This window comes from Phodopus roborovskii, unplaced genomic scaffold (genome assembly GCF_943737965.1).
Source record: "Phodopus roborovskii unplaced genomic scaffold, PHOROB, whole genome shotgun sequence".
Taxonomy (NCBI): Eukaryota; Metazoa; Chordata; class Mammalia; order Rodentia; family Cricetidae; genus Phodopus; species Phodopus roborovskii.
Window position 1 is genome coordinate 43,586,666 of NW_026126418.1, and position 9,527 is coordinate 43,596,192.

The window sequence follows — 9,527 nt, forward strand, 5'->3', positions numbered from 1 at the left end:
TATGCAATCCCATGAGGAACCCTCCAAGTGAAGAGAGAGATCATCAAGACTCTGCCCAAGCAGGAATAAAGCTCCCTTCTCTTGTCTGTTCATAGTGGCCTCAATGACAGATCCTGTGACTTGGCCACTAAAACAAGATGTTGACAGAGCAAAAGAGATCTATCTCAGAGGTCTAGGGAGATGGCTCAGTGGGTAAAACACCTGCCAGACAAGTATAGGAATCAGAGTTCTGTCAGGTGGTGGTGGCACATGCCTTTAACCCCAGCACTCAGGAGGCAGAGGCAGGTGGATCTCTGTGAGTTCCAGGCCAGCCTGGTCTACAGAACGAGTTCCCAGACAGGCTCCAAAGTTACATAGAGAAACACTGTGTTGAAAAACAAAACAAACAAAAAGAATCAGAGTTCCAAGGCTAGGTGGAGGCGGAGGCCATCTGTAATCCCAGTACTCTACTCCCCAGGGCAAGCTGGCTACACAGAAATGCCCAGCAGAATTCAGTGAGAGATTCTGTTTTAGTATATAAAGTGGAGAACAACCCAGGAAGACACCTGATGTCAGCTTCAGGCCTCTTCATACACATAAGTCTTCATACATGTCAACACACATGCACACACACCACATACCTATGTACATAGAATTAAATAAAATAAAAAGGTCTTTTTAGTCCATGTTGTGTAAAGTGCATGAATTCAGATATAATCATCTTTATGAAATGTCTTACAAGATTTTTGGAGCATCTTAATACTACCAATAAACTTAATAGTTATTTTATTATCGTTATGATTAACAAATATTTTCTTATTAAATTTTTTCATGTCTCTTGTTTATTCATTTTCTTCTGTAATAAATGACTAGAGTCTACTATCTTCCCACAGATTACTATGCTTTATAAACATTACAGTGGGATAATGAAAGTAAATCAAGTAGGTGGCTAAATGTATTTTTTGCTTACTCTCAGTATATTAAACATCCATTTCATCAGTTCAAGAAGTGTGTCATATTTTAGAACCTTTTTTATGAAGAAGATAAAATTTGAGAGAATAGATATAAACAGCAAAAGATTGGGAACACTGAGCATAATAAAATATATGAACTTGTTATCAAGACAAAAAAGAAAATATACAATGTGTTTCCCTGAAGCTTCCTTGATCTTGGTCACATTGTGTTCAGTCACTGCTTGATATAATCAAATCTAATATTCATTTAAGAGATAACCAACCCATACTTTAATAAAAGTCTATGATTCATTCAAAGTCTGCAATCGTCCTCATTGCAGAGCAACATAGAAAAGCACACATAATTTTTATGATGTAGTCATAAGGCAACTTTCCCATCATACAGGGGATTGTTTAATATCCTAGGACTAAAAGGAACAGGCAACTGGCTGTGAATATTGAATTGTGTCTTAGTGTCACGTACTGAGAGGGTCACAAGACAAAATAGCAACCCAATACCTGGCTCTGTGTTCTGTCTCCAACAGCTGCAAGAGTTGCCATGAGAATTATATGGCATATTAAAACCTTTGGTATAATCAACTCAAAGTATTAACTGCATTCAGTGTCCAAGTGCATCCTATTCTATGGTCACCCTATTAGAAAAAGGGCAGAGACCTACAGTTGGGGGATTGGGAAAAAGAGAAGTGTAAAGCCAAAGACAGGTATCAGGAAAAGAACACAAAGATGGTGAAAGTACTGCCTGGGAAGCTCTAGAATACTGTAAGAAGCTTCAAGCCTTCTAGACATCATCATAGTAGACACTGACCATACAATTCAGGTTCAATGTTTAAAATACCTTATTCATACCCACTGGCTATGGACACTTAGAAAGGTTAGGGACTTCAAGGGTGGATATATTGGATATGAAGACAGACAAAGGAAAAACAACTTACAGCTACGTTTCTCAGATTAGCATTTGTAGATCCTTAGAGGCCATTGCTCAGGGCTAAGAACAATTGAACAACCATGTACCTTATTCAGTCCTTTCCCTGTCTAGTCTTCCCAGAGGGACAGCCCATAGGACAAATCACAGTCACAGCTTCCAAGAAATGGGATGGTGCTGAGGAAATTGGGAGAGGGGGCTGAATAAAGAAATGTAGGTCATGAGAACTTATAGCCAAAACTAATAATACTGATGGAAATCACTCCGCCACAGCTATGGAAATAAAGAACACAAGGAATGGAGTTCAGATTTGTTCTTTGAAGAAACTGAGGCAGAATTTAGTCAGTGCTTCCATTGCTCTGGCAGACTGGGATGGCTTAGAGGGTACAGCTGTGTTTGTGACTTAATTTTAGCCCAGCAGATCTTGACCCAGCCCACAGACTGGAGATACATCAACCTTAGACTTGGAAATAAAATTTCTCAGAAAGGGAAAAGCTAACCTAAAAGCAGGTAGAAATAATGCAAGAGGCCATCTCTGAACACATGACTGAAAAGATCTGGAAACCCACAACAGAGGTGAGGCAACTAAGATAGGGCTCCGATAATATTCAAACAAAGACCAATTGATGTTTTTTCTGGATGTCTAGGCTTTGGAGAGGGGATCAATGGTGAACCAGTGGTCTTCATGGGGCCTAGGAAAGGGGAAGAAGATGAAGGCAGGACATGAACTAAAATTTAGTACAGGAATGAAGAATTTGTTGGTTATACAAAAAACACTGAAGAAATTTTTGCCATATTAGCAAAAAGCATTTGAACAGCTCATAGGTGCAGAAGCAGTATACGACAAATGCATCATCCACTCTCCATAAAAATCTCTCAGCCAACTAGAAATAGTGTGGGGCATGGGCATAGGGGGGTTTCCTTAAGCCTACAGAGATCTACGAAAAGCCTTAAGTTAAGTCATTGATAAAAGGCCAGGTGCCTGTGTTATAAGGTCACAAAGAAGGCAATGAATATTGATATTTAACAACTCCCACTAAACATAGTTTCTGTACTAAAGGTTCTAGCCAATGTGATCAGGCCAAGGATTCAATGGAATCTACAAAAATGCCATGAGGAAAAGGAGAGTCAATTTAGCAAAATTGCATGATACAAGATTTGTGTGTGTGTGTGTGTGTGTGTGTAAGAGAGAGAGAGAGAGAGAGAGAGAGAGAGAGAGAGAGAGAGAGAGAGAGAGAGAGAGAGAGATGTGTTTCTATGTACTGGAGACAAATAATGAAACTGAAAATTTGAAAAACAACAACAACAAAAAAAAGCTATTTATAACAGCGTCAATAAAGAACCCTAGAAATAGAGCCAATGAAAGCTGAGAAAGAGCTGTGCAGACAGAGTTTCTGTCCTCCTGGTCCCATAGCTGTTTAGTCCCAAATAAATAAACACACTGAGGCTTATATTAATTGCAAACTAGCCAAAGGCATAGTCTTCTTGCCGGCTAGCTCTCTCTTAATTATTAACCCATTCTATTAAACTATGTATCTCCATGTACTCTTAGCTTACCAGAGAATGCCTGGACCTGTTACTTCTTCAGCAGCTACATCGTATCTCTCTTGAGGCTCCTCTCTGCCTTTTCCTCTTCCCAGAATTCTCCTAGTCTGGTAGCCCCACCTCTACTTCCTGCCTGGTTAATGGCCAATCAGCAGTTTCTGTCCCACCTGGTCCCACAACTGTTTAGCCCCAAATAAGCACACTGAGGATTCTATTAATTATAAACTGGCCAATGGCTTAGGCTTCTTACTGGCTCTCTCTCTCTCTCTCTCTCTCTCTCTCTCTCTCTAATTATTGACCAGTAACTATTTATTAATCTATGTATTTTTACGTGGCCTTCTCTTGCCGGAGAATGCCCAGAATCCTATCTTCCAGGTAGCAACATGATGTCTCTCTGGAGGCTTCTTTCTGCTTCCTCTTCCCAGAATTCTCCTAGTCTGGTATCTCCTCCCATACATCCTTTCTAGCTACTGGCCAATCAGTGTTTTATTCATCTATCAATAAGAGAAACATATATACTGAAGGACATCCCCCATCAGAGCTGGATGTTAAAATGCTAATCAAGCCAAATGATGCCTTTATATCCCAGCACTCAGGAGGCAGAAGAAGGCAGATCACAAGCTGGGGACCAGTCTAGGCTACATGATGGAATCCTTTCTCAAATAAACACAACAGACAAAACCAACACCCTCTTCCCCCAAAATACAAAAGAACCTGTAAAACATTGCTGAGGAAAATTAAAGGAATCTAAACAAATGGGATAGATATTCCTTCTCATTGGATCAGAAAAATTTAATATTGTTAAGATAACATTTTTATCTTAAGTGTTCTATAATTCAATGTAATCTTAATTAAAATCCCATCAAGCTTTGGGTAGAAATAAAAAACTGATTCTGAAATTCAAACAAGAAACACAAACAACTTAGAGTAGTCAAATGCTTTAAAGGGGGCAAAGTTGGAGGAGTAATATGACCTGATTTCACAAAAGGAAGGGAGGGAGGGAGGGAGGGAGGGAGGAAGGAAGGTAGGAAGAAAGGAAGGAAAGGAGGGAGGGAGGAAGGGAGGGAGGGAGGAAGGGAGGGAGGGAGGAAGGAAGGTAAGAAGAAAGGAAATGGGTGGGGAAGCACCATCCAGAAATAGACACATATAGACAGCTCATTTTTAATATATTTTATTAACTCTTTGATATTTGCACACAAGCACACAATGTAGTTTGACAATATTCACGCCTCACTTCTCTTTCTAGACCCAACCTCACACATAACTTCATGTCCCTCTTATTTAGCCCACTGAGTCCAGCTTGTACTTTCCAAACATACTTGAGTGTGCGGCCACCCACTGTGCATGGCTGACCCATCAGACACAGCCCTTACTGACTCCCCTTCCCTAGTAGCCATCACTACCAATAGCTCCTGAGCTAAGGATCGGAGCTCAAGACTGCTCACTTTTAACCAAAGTACCAAGGCAGTTAAGTGATGAAATGATGCTCTGTTTAGCATGTGTGTCAGGATACTTGGAGAATTATATGAAAAATGAAACTCCACAACATATAAAATATCAACTCCAAATGGACCACACACCTAACAGTAAATCTAAAAATATAAAGCAGTTTGAAGAAACCATGGTTGAAAATCTTTGCATCCTTGGGCTGAAGACTCTTTAGATTTAAAAGTATGAATGATAAAAGGAGGAATGCATAAACCACACTTCACCAAAAACAAAACAACAGCAAAAACAAAGACAAAACAAACAAACAAACAAAAAACATTTGCACTTTCCAAAAGATAATATAAAAAAAAGTATAACCTACAGACTGTGGGAAATAATAATAAACCAGAAATTCTCTCAAAAATCAGTGAAACAACTCAATGAGGGGAAAGAAGGATTTTGAACAGATATATACTCTACAAAGAAGATATGTAGATAATGAATGAACACATGAAGTAATTTTCAAAATCATTAGTCCTTAAAGAAATACACTGTAGGGAAATATATCATTATGCTCCTAGCAAAATGGTTAAAATTGAGGACACAAGACACATCAAGTGCTAGCACATATATTAATCTCTTAGGACCCCTCTCAATAGCATTGAATTATCTTACAGTTCTGGAAGGCAGAGATGTTAGGACAAGGGGGTTGTCATGGTGAGGGTCTCCTGACAACTATGGGGGAGCATGTTCTGGGCATCTCCTAGCTTCTTTCTGGGATTTGTGGCTGGTTGTGGGTCTCTCTTGGCTTATAGCTGTATCACTCTAACATGTGCCTTCATGTAAACTTGATGGTCTCCTTTCTGCATGTCTGTCTGTATCCAATTCCCTCCTTCCCCGTGAAAATGTGTGTGGTGTGTGTGTGTGTGTGTGTGTGGCATATGGTATGTGTGTTTCCTAGGTGTGAGCGTGTGTGTGATATGGTATGTGTGTCTCCTATGTGTGAGTATGTGTGTGTGTGTGGTTGTGATATGTGTATAGTGTATTCATGTGGCGAGTGTGTTATGTGGTGTGTGTGTGTGTGTGTGTGTGGCATGTGGTATGTATGTGACATGTGTGTGAGTATGTGGGTGTGGGTGTGTGGTGGGTGTGTGTATGTCTGTGTGTGGTTGTGATATGTGTATGGTGCATTCATGTGGGGAGTGTGTTATGTGGTGTGTATGTGTGGCATGTAGTATGTAGGTGTCATGTTTGTGTGTGAGTGTGTGTGGGGGTGGTGGTGTTAGGTGTCTGCCTCAAGCACTTTATATCTCTGTTTTTCAGTTGGGTCCTCACTGAACCTGGAGCCCCAGAGATCTTGGGGTCAACAGATGCATGATAGAGTCTGACTTTATGTGGATGTTGGGGGTTGAACTTAGATCCTCATGTTTGCATAGCAAGCCCTTTGCCAACTGCACCAACTCAGCAGCCTCCCAATTTCCACTTTTCTAGGATAACATCATGTTCAAGTATGGATCGTAGCGGTGACTTCACTGTAACTTGATAATACTTCATATTTCTAAAGTTGCATCAATAGGCTCTCAGTGCTAGGACTTCAACACCTTTTGGAGGGACTCAGTTTAACCTATGGAACTCAAAGGGAGGATGGGCTGGAATTCTCATACATTACTGCCAGGAATGTAAAACGGTTCTACTTTGGAGGATGATTTAGTGGTTTCTTAAAATGTTAAATGTCAAACTATATGAACCCTGTCCTGCCACTCATATGTAGTTGCTAACCTCAAACAGTTTTCCACCAGAGGACTTATACAAGAATGTCCATAGCAGCTGTGTTTGTAATGACCCCAAAGAGTCCAAACGGTCATCAGCAGAGGAATACATAAACCATATATAGTATACTCATACTCAGCAATAAAAACTATAAACTCATGAACTTTCTGTGTGCACCCTCTGCATCCATACTCCTAAGCAGAGGTTCCCAGTCTCCCTAATGCTGTGACCCTTCAGTTCCTCATGTTGTGGTGACCCCAACCTTCAAATTATTTTCATTGCTACTTCATAACTGTAATTTTGCTACTGTTATGAATCATAATGTAAATATCTGTGCTTTCTGGTGGTATTAGGGGACCCTGTGAAAGGGTCATTCGACCCCAAAGGGGTCGTGATTTACATGTTGATAAACCGCTGCTCTTATGGATTGAACCTAGAACCTTGTAAATTCTAGGCATTTGTTCTCACTGACCTGTTTCCCCAACCTTTTTAATTTTTTTCTTTTTTGAGACAGACATCACTAGGCTTCCCCCACTGGCCTTGAACTCTATGTAGCCCAGACAGACCTTGAACCTGTAAACTTCCTGTCTCAATGTCCCACTTGGGCAGAGTCATAGGCCTACACCACCCAGCTAAGAACAAATGTGACAGCATGGCTGTGTCTCAAAATACACTGAGTGATACATTCCAGACAAAAAGGGCATGTGCTATATGAATATATTCACATAAAGTTCTAGAAATGAAACTAATCTGCTTGATAATTGGCTGAAGGCTACTCTGGTGGGGAGGGGTGTGAGAAAAAAAGCTTACTAGAAAACACAGGGTCCATACAGGGATGATAGGCATGTTACTATCTTGATGGTGGTAATGATTTCATTGATGCAAATACACATCCCAAATTTGCAGAACAGGAATTTATAGTTTAAATGAGAATGTATTGTTTAAATATATAGCTTATTATTTTGTCATCAATAATGCTACAACAAAGGGTTCATGTAATTTTAAATTTCACTAAAACATGTTCATTTTTTTAACTTAATAAGTCAGCCTTTCTTTCAAAAACTGAGATTGCTACCCCTATATTAGCAGATTATTTTTCTCATATCAAATGGAAATAATGGCATAGTGCAGAATGGCTGTATTGTATTGACTGGTATGAAGGGAAAAATCAAGCCATGTTCATGGATCCCTGGTCCTTCCACCACCCACACCTCTTCTTACAAAATCCACACAGCTGACAACACTGTCATTCCTGTTGAGAAAGAGGGGGAAAGGTTTAATTAACATTATTTTAAAAAGAAGAAGTACTTCTCAAAGGATTTCTCAGAGACCGAGCAACATAAAACAGGTTTGCAGAATTCCCAGTTCTCAGCTCACCTAGCTTTGAAGATCTCCAAAAGCTACACTCAACTTTATATTTAACCCGGACAAATGAAGACCTTTGTGTATAAGTCTCTAAAATTATCTTCTGTCTAATCCACTGTCGCTCTCACTGTGGACCTTAGCACCTTGAACTGTTTAGACTAAAGCTGCGCTGAGTCTCCAACCTTGAGAGCAAGCAAGATGGTACAAGCACAGATATATCACAACGTCTTTAGCCCTGAAACTAGAAGACACGTATTCCTGCAGTAAAGTGGCTATTACTGTACTTTTGGAGGACTGGCTTGTGCTTAACACTTGGCTCAGATTTTTTCTCATCTTACAGTAACTCTGCAAGGCAGATGTTCATTGTTCTATATTTAAAAGAGGGAAACTTGGCCTGGTATGTGATGTGACCCAAGCTGGACAAATAAAATTTACTTTTAGGAAGATAGTGTGGCACGCCCTTCCCTGCCTACTGCTCTCTGTTTTCCTCCTCTTCCTCCCCTCCCAGGCTCCTTCCAGGTACAAACACAACAGACTCCACTCCCATTTGGGAGCCACTTGGAACAATCAAAGGCCACCAGCCCCTATGTTTTATTATTTTACTTTAAAGCAACAGCAGTGATTACAGAAGTCATCTTAAATGCTTTCTTCAATATTAAACAGGAGAAAAAATGTCACAATTACTATAAACTCTTGATTGGATGTAAAATAAGTTCATTCCCAGGCCTCCCTTTTATGGAGTCTATAGGATGAAAGTGGGGCCCTCAATGCCCCAAGATGTCCTGGAAGCATTGCCTCTTACAGTGGCCTTCCTGGAGCTAGGCAGCAGCCTCCTCCTCAGTGGCCACACATCTGCCATAGCTTTCTATGCATTGTCCTGCCCACTCTAAGTATAACCCCTCAAACTCTGGGAGGTTTCTTGCTGATTCTGTTTCTTTTCCATGCCCTAAGTGTGAGCTCCTACCCATCTCCATTGAGAAGCCAACATGTTTCACCCTAGCCTGCCCATTAGCATCCATCACCTTCAGAGCTCAGACTAGAGTACTGATGCCTGATACTTGATGCTATCAGAGCACTTCCTGAATCAGAATCCTGGGAGATGAGGGGCTATATGCTGGCAAGGCTTAGGAGCTCGGCATACCTCTGGCCACAGAAAAAACTAATCTCTATGGCACCTGTGTGAGCTTCAGAAACACATGTGGCAGGCAGGCACTGTCTGGGACAACTCGCCTTTTTCATTTACAGTAACATAGTAACAAGACAGAGGCTCTCTGAAACTTCCCACTGAGTTGAACTTTGTTTTCTGGTTAAGAACCACATCATGACAATGCTGTTAATTGAATTAAATTGATACAAATTGCTGTTTGGACTATGGTAAAAAAAAAAAAAAAAAAAAAAAAAAAAAAAGCTCGTTTATTAATTTGCTGTTAAAACTGGCCCTCTGCCCAATGAATTTTCACCTCTGAGTACTTCAGCAACTGTGGGCATTATGAAAGTACCACAGTACTGATAAATCATAACAGAAAATAATGTTTTGAACACAC